The following is a 13373-nucleotide window of genomic DNA, read 5'->3' as shown; positions in this document are numbered from 1 at the left end:
TTGAAAGTGGCAAAAGTCCACTTTTCTTCATTTAGAGTAATATATCGGAAAACATACATACTGATGACCTGAAATACGTTTATTGTGCTATTCTGAGTTTCTGGATATGTCGAATTAAAATAAGTGATATCAATTTGGGAATTAAATCAAACAGAAATAGTGTTTTTGAAACTGAAAATTGGATGTCCGCCACTTTCAAATATAACGGCTTTATTGAATATTTATAAAGTTTAAAAATAACTTAACGGGGAACCTTTGGCATTCATCGCAATGTCCTGATTTTTAATGTTTGAAAAACCTTGACATCAAACTCTGTATGCATCTATTTGTAATTGTTTTAAAAGTAAATGTTTACAGGTGTGTAAGTACGTACGTTGCATACATTTAATATTGTTTCGATGACATTGACAGACAATATAAATAGATGTATGTAAATACAATATGAACAAACAATGTGCGCAAATTATATGAATTGTGTAAATACATTGTGCATTTGTGAAAGTACTTGAATTTTCTCGTGGAGAGCAAACATATTTTAATGGTCGGAAAAAATAGTGGCAGAAAAATCGAACAAGAGAAAAGTGCCACTTTCGACGGACTACACTAAATTTTATATTAAGCTTAAACTTCTTGATATGAAATTTCAGTTCCAAACACAAAACACCTCGATTCTCTATAGTAATAATACTACTTCCGGTTAAGGTAAAAATATTAAAAAATATAAGTGTTAAAAATTTATCATTTCTATTACATGAAAAAAGTTTCAGTCTGGTCCATTGAGTGGCTTAGGAGCTACATAATTGAATCCAAAAACCAAAAATAAAGAACACACCTACATATTATACATACCGAATAACTTAACCTAACCTATCCTGACCCTTAAATAAATAGGAGTTGGCTGCTAAGGTATCTTTTGAAAGAAATGCTTCGACAACATAAAAAAATTCGGGTGTGACCAACCCATGACTTTATCTATGTATTTGAGGAATATAAGAAGGTTACAAAGCAAAATTCGATATTGAACTAATAACTATGATAGCGATACAAATTGAGCGCAAATATATGCAAATACTTGCACAAGACAAAATTTCTACTTCCGGTTGGCGGATTTTGTTCAAATTTTTTTAATTAATTAAAATCAGTATAATTATTATACACATTTAATATCAAGAGGATAAAAATAATTTAAAAGGTCAAAATAAAATAATGAAATATTGTTTTTAAAAAAAATACTACTTCCGGTTTACGAATTCTGACCAAAACGTTACCAAATCTAAGTTAGTACATAAAAAACACAAATATAAATTTTCAGCTTCATACGTTCAGGGGCGTGGACAGAATCCAGGCGACAACATTTTTAACCTTTCTAATAGGAGAAAATCCCACTTCCGGTTCATTAAATTTGCTGATTTTATTTTTTATTTTTACTTAAAATCACTATCTCTATTGTACACAATAAATATCAAGACGCTTAAAATAATTTAAAAGGTCAAAATAAAATAATGAAAAAATAATGAAATATTGTTTTTAAAAAAAATACTACTTCCGGTTTTCGAATTCGGACCAAAACGTTACCAAATCTAAGTTAGTACATAAACAACACAAATATAAATTTTCAGCTTCATACGTTCAGGGGCGTGGACAGGATCCAGGCGACAACATTTTTGACCTTCCTTCCGGATGCTTCCGGAAGGGAAAAATCCCACTTCCGGTTTATTAAATTTAGTGATTTTTTTTGATTTTAATCACATTGATACGAGAATTATACTTGAATTTTTTCGTGAAGACCACACATGCTTAAGGGGTCGAAAAATATAGTGGAAGACAAATCGAACAAGAGTAAACTGCCACTTCCGGTCGACGGACGCTTACCAAATTTTATACATAACTTGGTATTGAGCTTAAACTGATCGATATGAAATTTCAGTTTGATAAATCAAAAGGCTTTTGAGAAAAACATAAAAAACCTCGATTCTCTAGAGTAAAAGTACTACTTCCGGTTCAGATAAAAATATTTAAAAAATATAAAATTATAAAAATTATTATTTCTAGTACATGTAAAAAAAATCAGTCCGATTCAGTTAGTAGTTTGGGAGGAAATCGAATTCAAAAACTTAAAAAAAAGAGGACACCTATAAGGAGAGGTACCATTTTCGGTCAACTTAAAAATTTGAAAAAAATTTAAGTAGTGTCGATAAGAATTTCAGTAACCGATACAAAGTTTCAGTTCGATAAGACTAACGGTGTTGAAAAAAATCCCCAAAGTACACAGACACACACACACACATTTTTTCTAGGTCATGAAAACGTGATCAGTAATCGATTCTGAGTTCGAATCAGTCAAAATCTCGAGTTCGAATTTTCATCTATTGTTACTACGTACATAGATAAAGTAAAAAATGTCGATTACGATTCAAAGGTAGATTGCATGCTAAGGTAGACCGCATACTAAAGTGGCACCCACATTTCCTTGACTACACAATGGCGCTTCATACTTTCGCGTCGGTAAAATCGTAATTACGAATATTATTATTAGGAGGTTTTTTCCCGTTTTTTTTTCACAGTAATCTTCCCGGACATGCATACAACAAATCCTGAATGTTCCATCGTAATCGGTTGTTTAGTTTAGGAGCCTACACGAGACAGACAAACAGACATTGATTTTTATATATATAGATTTAAGGGGAGGTCACATTAAAAATTTACGATACATATTTTAGTTCATAACCTATCGATATTAGGTTTTCAGTTGAAGATCTTAAATTGGTTTCAGTGTTTTCAATAGCAGTACTATAAATTTCCAAGAAGATGCAAGGCCATCGTTCACATTAAGTGTTTGTCAAATATTGTCATTATCTAATTTTATGGATACCTACCTTACTTACAATTTAATTTTTATTAAAAAATCAGATTATTATTAAGTATGATATCGAGTTTTATTCAGTGTTCCGATAGTTTAATTAAGACTTAAAACTTTAATTTTAATAAACAGTGTACCTACCTTTGTACATATTTACATATATAGTTTAAGTAAAGGAAGTTTGGCTCTCAAAAGAAATCTCAATCGTTGTACTGTTGAAATTTGGTTATGCTGACTAATAAGTTTGCTAACCCCAGGACTAAGGTGTTTATAATATTTCCAAAATGCACATACACACATTTTTCTAGCCCTAGAATTTTTGCATGATCACAAAACTTCATCTATTGTTACTACATACATTGTACATAGCTAAAGTAAATATATGTATGTACATACTTAGCTAATGGGTACTTGACAAAAAGGCAAAACGGTGTGCTATTTTAATAGAGATCTACATATATTACGTTTGTTATTAAAGAAAATATGGCATCATTCCAGATGCCACGGTAATAGATATTTTAGATCGATTCATATTGTACGTATGTACATACTACATATACATATATGTAATACCTATACATCCAAATCTCATAAGAAACACTTTTAATCTATATTATAAAGAAATTCAAAATATTTATTGTGATGACTGATTTGGGAAAATTTTAATTCCAGTCTGTTTATTTTGACACCAATTAGGTCCATGAAAAAAAACTGAGATCAAGTAAAAATTCAAATCTGCCGCCTCTGGGCAATTGCCTGGTTTGCTCCCTCTAGATCTGGGCCTGGTAGGTATAAATAAAACAAAATTATTGGGATGTTTGATTTAATAACAGAACTTGAAGCGAAATTAAATATATTCGATCGGGACACATTATCCAACAACTTTAAATATTTTCCGAATACAAAACAAAATTTTACATACGAAAAACTAGATAAAATTGTATTAACGAAATAATTTTCCGTTGTATTTTAATAGAACGAGTTGTCTTCAAAATTCAAACAATTCAGAAGATTTGAAAAAAACATAAAAATTTCTTCTACATATATTCAGACATTGTGTTATTCGATACTCTCTACCTGGAGATTTTTGAGTGACTGAATCCGGACGATATGGAAATGCAAATATGTAGTTGATTTCCAATCCAGTTCTATTTAGAAACAAAAGTCTGTAGATATAAAAATCATATTTCGAATCATCGAAAATTTAAAATGTATTACATATGTACCTATATACATATCTGCAATTGTCCATTTTAAATCAAATGTTATAGAATATTTGAGGTATACTCGAGTGTTTACATAAATTTGTACATATTGTATGTATAATATTATATGTATTATGATGTTTGCACGCAGTATAAATATAAGTGAATACAGAGTCAATTAATTAGCGCGCGAGTGCGTATAGATTTATAGGTGATGATGTAACATAAGCATGACGTTCGTGAGAAGGTTCGATGGAAATCGTTAGTCAGGCTGATTCACATTGTCAACTTGGACTGCATGCGTAATCAAGAGATTTTCCACTCCGTGTAAAATACATGTATCCTATGTGGGATGTACATATGTATGTACTTATTTTAAAGTGTGTATCCTTATGTGGAATTCAATATGTTGCTACAAATTGATTTGTCATTCATTAATGAATGACAAATCAATCAAAACAAAAACAAAGCCAGGGTTTTTTCTTCCACACAACACTTCAAAAGACGATTCAAAACTTTGTTATATGTACTTACATTTATAAATATTCAGCTTTACACAGGGCTTGAAGTGGACGGGAGTGCCCCTCCATTTCGTGAAATTGAAAAACGTAGCGCTCTCTCGTGAAAATCCAAAATTTCCGTACCCTTTCGTAACTTTTTAAAATGTGTACTTGAAGTTCAACTATTTATTCACAGTTGACTGCAAGTAAAATGCTTTACATTTAGACGAAAACTATGTAAATTATTGTTATTTTAACAAGCTGGGTGCACTAATGTTACTTAAAAGTTGAAAATAACGGATTCCAAATTCTATTGAATTCGAGAGTTTTATAATTCCATGTAATTACATCGGCTTTGAGCTAAAAGTTACAGTTTTGAGGCCGACACGACATTTCTAGGAACTTGCAACAAGCCTGTCGCCGAATTCGATTATTTTCTATTAAATTGTCGGATTTCTTATTTGAACTAAATTACTAAGGAACCAAAATTTAAAAGTCCCTCTGACGAGGAAACTTGAATTCAGCGAATGTAAATCAGTAATGATTAATGATTAATTTGAGAAACCCTGACTAATATCATAACATAAATATGTATCTATGTATTTATGTACATACATATGAAAACTTTTGAAAATACTCTTCTTCGAACATTGAGCTTACATATATTCACCAGATTTGTTTAAACATCAAATATAAAAAATAATACGCATACTTTTTTTAATTGAACTAATTGATTAAGGATAATATTTTATTTCTTAATATGTAAACTCACATTTACATATTACTTTTGCATTTGGATATACATATGTAGTAACATTTGTGTATAGGTATAATGTTTTTAAAGTACAAGTCATCTATCATCTCCTCCCCTACCATTAAATTAAGATTAAGCCCTCCTTTTAAGTATTGTATGTGTAATAGCTTAAGAAATACTATGAAAATAAAAATAAAACAAATTACATATGGGCGCAAGTTTTTCCGTTTGCCTCAGGTGACAAAATGTTTGGTCCCAGTTTTAAGATGTACATATATAATTTTTATATTATAGTACATGATACAATAAAAAAATAAAAATTATATTTTGAAAATTATCGAGCGCTTCTATTCGTGAAAATTTCCTTTACAGTTTATTAATACACATCTCAAGTGAGGTTTCATGACTATACGATTTCAATTGGGTGTAGCCATGATTTTCCTTCGGAAGGAAACTGACTTCACTTTATCAGGAGAGGACAGGTTGAATGAATATTTACTTTATGTAAGTTTCTCGAGATTTTAATTGATTCGAACTCAAAATCGATCACTGATCACGTGTGTGTGCCCGTGTATTTTGGAGATTTTTTTCAAATTTTTAATTGACCGGAAGCTGTACCTTTCATTATAGGTGTCCTTTTTATTTTTGGTTTGTGGGTTCAATTATCTCCTAAGCCGCTCAACGGATCAGACTGAATCTTTTTTAGATGTTATAGAAAATGTTAGGTTTTATACCCTCATATACATATTTACCTCAACCGGAAGTAGTATTTTTACTTCAGAGAATCGAGATTTTTATATTTTTCTCAGAAACATTTCAGTGTATTGAACTGAAATATAATATCTAGAAGTTATAGCTTAATACCAAGTAATACATACAATTTAGTGAAATTCCATCTACTGAAAGTGGCAGTTAACCCATTTATACCAAGTAATACATACAATTTAGTGAAATTCCATCTACTGAAAGTGGCAGTTAACCCATTTATACCAAGTAATACATACAATTTAGTGAAATTCCATCTACTGAAAGTAGCAGCTAACCCATTTTTGCTATTTTTAAAGTATGTTAAGTAGCGGAATTTCGTTGTGATGAGTAAACATATTTAAAGGGTCGAAAAAATAGAGGTGAAAAGTAAGTAAGCATTCGGTTGACCGATCTTCGATAAATTTATTATGTTACTTGATATTAAGCTGAAAATCATATGTATGTACATATATGTAGAGATATGAAATTTCAGTTCAATTTGTTTTCGGAGAAAAACTCTATCTTGATTGAAAGTACTGCTTCCCGTTGAAGTAAAAATATATACTAATGTATTAAATTTATATTACTTGTAAAAATTTTTCGGCCCCGTCTGTTTAGCAGCTTCAGAGTTAATTAAATCAAAAAAATTACAAAAAATGAAGGTTCCACTTATGGTTTTATAGTGAATTTGAATTTTAAAAATATTTTTTATAATTTTAAACGGTATCGAAATATACATCAGAGTTTAGTTATGTGCAACTTTTTCAACCGTATTCTGCGCGCGCACATTAATACGGGAGGCTGTTCCTAACCTAACCTAAAGCCTGTTCCTCTTGTTCCTGTTGTATCCTGCTCGCGCAAATTAAGTGAGTATGTACCGTTTACCATGCACCCTTTTTTTATCTTTCGACTTAAGATCTTTCGATTTTCGATCTTTGCCTTCCGATATTTGCGTTTTCTGTAATTTAACATTCTGGCTCGTCACGGAGACCGCAAGTAACATAGTAAATTTGGTGAGCACAAGAATATTCCGGTATATTTCAAATTTGTGTGTATGTCCGCAATGGTTTTTGTAAAAAAAATCACCCAAAAATGTGAACGGAAACGGAATTAACGGGAATGAGTGGCATTGCAACGCAATAATTTCAAATGTTTTCGCGTCTCCACCTGCGTTGTTAGGGTAAAATAAACAAACAATTGAATAATTTCAAATGTGTTTGCTGTCTGCGTTTTTTCTTTGTTAAACGCTGGATAAGTCAGATTACCACGACTTAAACTCGGGAACGGGAACGGGAATTGCATGCGTTATTGTGGCATTGCAACGCATGCCGGGTTCAGCTAGTGAAATATAAAAAGTCCTGAATTGAATTGAATTGGGTTACATTTTTGTATTAATTTTGTATAATTATAATTATGATTTAATATCTATTTTTTGATTTTGGCCACTCTCTTATTGATCAGACCATTTGGATAATATTATTTATTTATGTTAGAAATAGCTTAGTGGGTAATAAATAAATCGATAAATAAACATTGAATACCTATTCACAGAAAAATAAAAAATATTTTGAGAACTTGTTGCATATTATGTATATAGGAATGATTTTTAAACGAGCCGTATGTGTGGTTGGCCAAACTGCTCGGGATGCGTGTTGTTATGGTCACTTGTTGAAGAACAAGCCCGACGATATGGGTATAATAAATAGTTCTTTCTGAATCTGTGCGTTTCACTTGGAATCCTTCACATCCGGATCCTATATGTATTTATTCAAACATTTAGATACAAAGCAGATACATTAAAAATTCAAATATTACAAAAAGTATACTTTCACTACATTTACTGATTATTTTATGTTACATTTATTTTCAAATAACACAAAAAAAAATTGCAGTCGATCAAATAATCGAATCATATGGAATGACTTGTTCAACCGCACGAGTTCTCTTTATGCTAAGACTTGTTGAAGCTTTCCAATATTTATTTGTTTCGTCGTATTCCCAAACATCACCTAAATGACCCTTTCTATCGATTCCACATGAAAATCAAAACAATAAATTAATGCTACATTTCTAGCATATAAATTCAAATTATGTTATAAAAGAACTCACCCATGCTAAGTAGTGTATTTTGGAAACAGCAGAGACCGATTCGGTAGTTTGATGAATGCTGTCCTCACATTTGCATTTGGATCGTAATGCTCAATACTGGGGCCGTCGACACAGACAATATTTCCATTCCATTACAAGTATCCATCGTCTAAATAAGTAAAAGGTTCCCAAATAATGCCACCAACGACGTAAAGCTTTCCTTTGAATTTGACGCTCTAAAAATGGTGAAAGTTATTTTCGAGAGTTTTACATTATTTGCGATAAAATTAATTAATATTCACCGAATGATTATATCTTCCGTGAATCATCAGGATTGGTCTCCACTGAATACATCTGCAATTTATTCGTTGATATAACTTTTTCATTTTCACTTATAAGCCCGCCTGTTACAAATATTTTGTCGACGACGACAGAAGCACTATAATAGAAAACAGCTACCAACAATGGAGCGATGATCTTCCAATCTCCAATCTTGCTGTTCCACCTTATTGAAATCAATAAGCGTTGACTTATCTTTCAATCGATCTGATTAAATGATTGCAATTTAGTCCACTGGTTGATTAGAATCATAACCACCAATGGCGTAGACATTCGTGGACGAATCGCGACGAAGTGTCATTGCTGAGAACCACCAACGAGCTCGATTTAACGGCTTCATTATTTCTTTGTATAATACATACATATGTACACACATCTTCTTGATATTGTATGCTTAAAATCTTTATCGTGATATTAAGTAATAAAAAAATATTAACGAAATCCGACAACTTGAAGTAGAAAATGACTTAGTCTTGCTGAAAATTAGCATTCTTATAGCCGGTATGTGTGCATAATTATTGAATTTTCTTTTTGGATACTAAGTAAATACGTACATATTTATAGGTATTCCTAAAATACATATTGGTTGTTCACATTCGAATTTTTTAATGCCATTTTATTTTTCTTCTAAAAGACAGAAGAAAATTCAATTGCGTTTATAGTCTTTCGTCAGAGTATTCGACAAACACCCGTAGTCTTTATTGTATTTCATTGAATTTTTTAAACGCCCAAGAGCTTGAAAAGTCCAGATGAGTTGGGTAGAGATATGGATACCACCCATACAATTTCCTATATAGGAAAGGAAGAAATGCTATTTGCACTTTCTCAATCATTAGAGAGTAATTTGCTCCATGCGGTTTCCAATTAAACGCACTATACTCTAGCTTGCTTTTCACAAGGAATTGAAAAGTAACATAAGCAAGAAGACAAAGAGTTGGAGAATAACCTAGCATATATCAAGAGAAATCCGAGTCGATGAAAGGAAACGTCAGCGAGTGTCCTCATGTGGTTATGAATACAAATTTGAGGATCAAAAGTGATACCCAAATCGACCATAGATTCCACACGCTTCAACAAAAAGGACCCAATGGAATATGTAGATATATGATTAATCAAATAACGCGCTTTTGTCAATTTTTTTCTAAAAAAATCAAAAAGTCTGAGGAGGTTTATTCAGAAATTTAAATCGAAAAATGAAAAAACATACACAGTTAAGTTACGGTATTCTTCGACAGAGGCTTCCAATTGGGCTCGAATTTTCCGCAGAGTCACGAGAGAGTTTCCCCCCCCCCCCTCCCTCACGATATACATAAGTGATTAAAAAAGTATTCTGGTTCAGGAGTTTTTTAAGATTAAAAACAAATGAGCGAACATAACATACTAGAAATTATTATATATTATACCTGCCCGTGTTTACCCTTAAAAAGGGGTCGGGGAAAAAACAGAAGATAGACCTGAGCGGACGTGCCCCACTTTCGGTTATTTTGACTATTTCAATTGGCTAACTTTTTCTTTGAAACACTACCCCATCCGCCAAACTCTCCCTGTTTTTACTTTACTATGTATGTACGTAGTAACAATAGATGAAGTTTTGTGATCATGCGAAAATTCCAACTCGAGATTTTAACGGATTCGAACCCAGAATCGATCACTGATCACGCTTTCAAGATCTAGAAAAATGTGTGTGTGTCTGTGTATTTTAGTCATTTTTTTAACATCGTTAGTCCTATCGAACTGAAATGCTTATCAATATGACTTATATTATTTTCATATATTTTATTTGATCAGAAATGGTATCTCCCCTTATAGGTAATATTAAATCGTCCGAACACCGCCAAGATATAGAAAAATCGCGCGATTTAAAAAACACATACATATATCTCCGAATCTCGAGCCAATCAACATTTTTTATTGCCAGATTTGTGTTTACTGGGCATAGATCTATTAGAAAAGTTATATCTCGTCTCTGAACAATTTTTTGTGTGTAACAGTGTAATATATTTCCTGAGTCATTCGAGCGCAGTTAGACCAAGAATTGGACTCCACTGGTATAGTACATACATACTTACATCTTATATATAATTTCGAAAGAGACTTTGTATGTATGTATGTTTGGTTTGGTTGGGAGCATCGAAAGCAAGTCAAAGTTTCTATGACGACGATAAGTCATTAAGTCATATAAGTCATTCCTCCATTCTGTCAGTATTTGAATTTAATATCAGTGATATGGAGTATGGGTTCCTGAAGCTGAAACCTAATAGATCTTTTGGTCCTGACTTTATTCCCGATTTTGTTTTAAAGGGATGCAAGTCCAGTTTGTTATATCCTTTGCTTCATATCTATAATTTATCACTGAAATCTTCTCTGTTCCCTGACTCTTGGAAATGCACCAAAGTCACTCCAATTCACAAAAATGACGATAAATCTTTTATTAATAATTACAGACCAATAGCCATTGTTTCGGCTCCAGCCAAATTATTCGAAATAATTTTGCAGAGATTACTTTATAATCATTGCAGTCGGTTTATCATAGACCAACAGCATGGTTTTCGTTCAGCACGCTCTACGACTACTAATCTTTTGTCTTTCTCAAACTTCATTACTAAATCGCTAGATGCAGGGCATCAAGTTGATGTGATCTATACCGATTTTGCTAAAGCTTTTGATAAGGTTGATCATTCAATACTTATTAAGAAATTGGCCAATTTTGGTCTATCGGATAATCTTACTGATTTTTTTACTTCTTATTTAAGTAATCGTCGTCAGTTTGTTTGTTTTGATGGCCATTTCTCTGAAGTATACCGCACATCTTCTGGCGTGCCCCAAGGCTCTAATCTGGGACCTTTACTGTTTCTAATATATGTGAATGATATTGGCTCGGTACTTTCAGATTCAAATTTTTTACTATATGCTGATGACCTCAAGTTATTCATGAAAATTGATAGTGTTTCTGACTGTGAGGTACTTCAGAGTAATTTGAACTCTTTATGGTGCTGGGCGACTAATAATCATTTACCTCTTAGCGTTAGTAAATGCAATATTATGTCTTTTTCTCGGTCTTCTAACCCCACCTTATATCAGTATAATCTTGGTGGAACTCCACTGTGTAGAACATTATCCAAAAAAGACCTTGGCGTTACGTTTGAGAGCAGATGGAAGTTTGGTATCCATATTTCCAATATGTGCAATAAAGCTTCAAAGATGCTGGGTTTCGTTTTACGCAATGCTCACAATTTCAGTAATTTAAGAGTTTTGCGTCTTCTTTATAACGCATTGGTCCGAAGCATTTTGGAATCTGATGCCATTATATGGAGTCCCAGTGAATTAACTCACTCTCTAAAAATTGAAAGAGTTCAAAGGAAGTTCCTCCGCTATCTATATATGAGGGAGTTTGGATACTACCCTCAACTGTTTCCTAGTGCTTTTGTACAAGGTTCTGTTGGCTATAGTTCCCTATCTCATCGGCGGGATATGCATCTTGTGTGTCATTTCTTCAAATTATTAAGAGGTGATATTTACAACCCAACTATATTGGAAGAAATGAAATTTTGGGTTCCATCTCGCCTCATGGATTATCGATTGCGTCCATTGTTCCAAACAATTAAAGCAAGAACTAATGTTCTTGCTTTTTCACCAATCGCTCGAGTCTTACGCTGTTTGAATTTGGTCAGCAATCACATTTTTATCAGCAATGAATTTGGTCAGCAATCACACAATTTATCCGTATTTTTACTGTTTTTTACTTTTAATTCAATTTAAACTATTTATATATGTGTTTTTTTTTGTTTATTATTTTCAATTTGTAATTTTTAATTTTTTTTTTTTTTAATTTTTGATTTTTCAATTTATTAATTCTCAATTTTTCAATTTTTAATTTTTATGTACAATTTTTTAAATTTTTTATTTTATTTGTTTTTCTATTATTGTTGTTTTATTTTTTCTTATGTATTTGATCTTTTATGTATTGTCTGGCCACAGTGTCATATTGGGGTGACCTGTAAAGACTCTGTGGTATATTTGTATATTAAAATAAATAAATAAATATCAATTCCGCTTTCGATTTAGATTCCGTTTCTGGATAACTTTTTCAGTTCCATTTCCGGATCTGGATGCCTTTTTCAATTCCGGATCCTAATTACTGTTTCAGTTCCGGATGCTTTATTCAAATCCGGATCCCGATTACTGTTTCAGTCCCGAATTCCGATTACTGTTTCAGTTCCGAATCCCGATTACGGTTTCAGTTAAATATTAACTTTTTTTCGATTCAAATAAATGTGATAAAAAACAAATTACTGTTTACTATTAAATTAGCCATGTTTAAGTTGTTTATATTATAAATACCGAGCGAAGCCAGGTAAAACCACTAGTATATTAATAAATACATTTGTTCATAGTTGCCAGACATACATACATCTGTGGGAATTACGAATACGGGATATCTTCGGCGAGAATACATTTTCACATTTTATCGTAAAACGGAACATTTTGGTAATCAAATATATAATAATGAACCTATTCCATTTTTTGTAAGATCCAAATTTGCTTTTTTTTTAATAAATTATAATTTTTTGCATCATGCTCAGGCAGGCAATGTGAATAAATAGCCGCACAATTTTAAATGTCTATTTCGACGATGGAGAAACAATCGGTCCATTTATCACTTCATGGTGTTTTACCTTTGCAATGATAAATATCATTGCATCTACTTTGTTTAACTTTTAATTGTTTAGTACGTATGTACATACTGTTTTAGAATAGAATGTTGTTTTAAGAGGTCATTTTCAATTATATTTACTCTTTAAAAATTTTCAAATATATTATGAATACGGTTTTTTGCCAACAAATTACTCAAATTCGGGACAGTAGGACACAGCCTGGCC

At 31.9% G+C, this 13373-nt stretch overlaps 1 protein-coding gene across 1 annotated transcript in view; it reads left to right on the top strand.

Moving 5' to 3' along the window:
- LOC143916579 (uncharacterized) overlaps positions 1-13373 on the top strand; it is a 590438-nt gene that overhangs the window by 232298 nt on the left and 344767 nt on the right. The gene's annotated exons all lie outside the window — the stretch shown is intronic.

Source organism: Arctopsyche grandis, chromosome 9 (genome assembly GCF_051622035.1).
Source record: "Arctopsyche grandis isolate Sample6627 chromosome 9, ASM5162203v2, whole genome shotgun sequence".
NCBI classification, from domain to species: Eukaryota; Metazoa; Arthropoda; class Insecta; order Trichoptera; family Hydropsychidae; genus Arctopsyche; species Arctopsyche grandis.
This window is presented reverse-complemented; position numbering and strand designations above follow the sequence as displayed.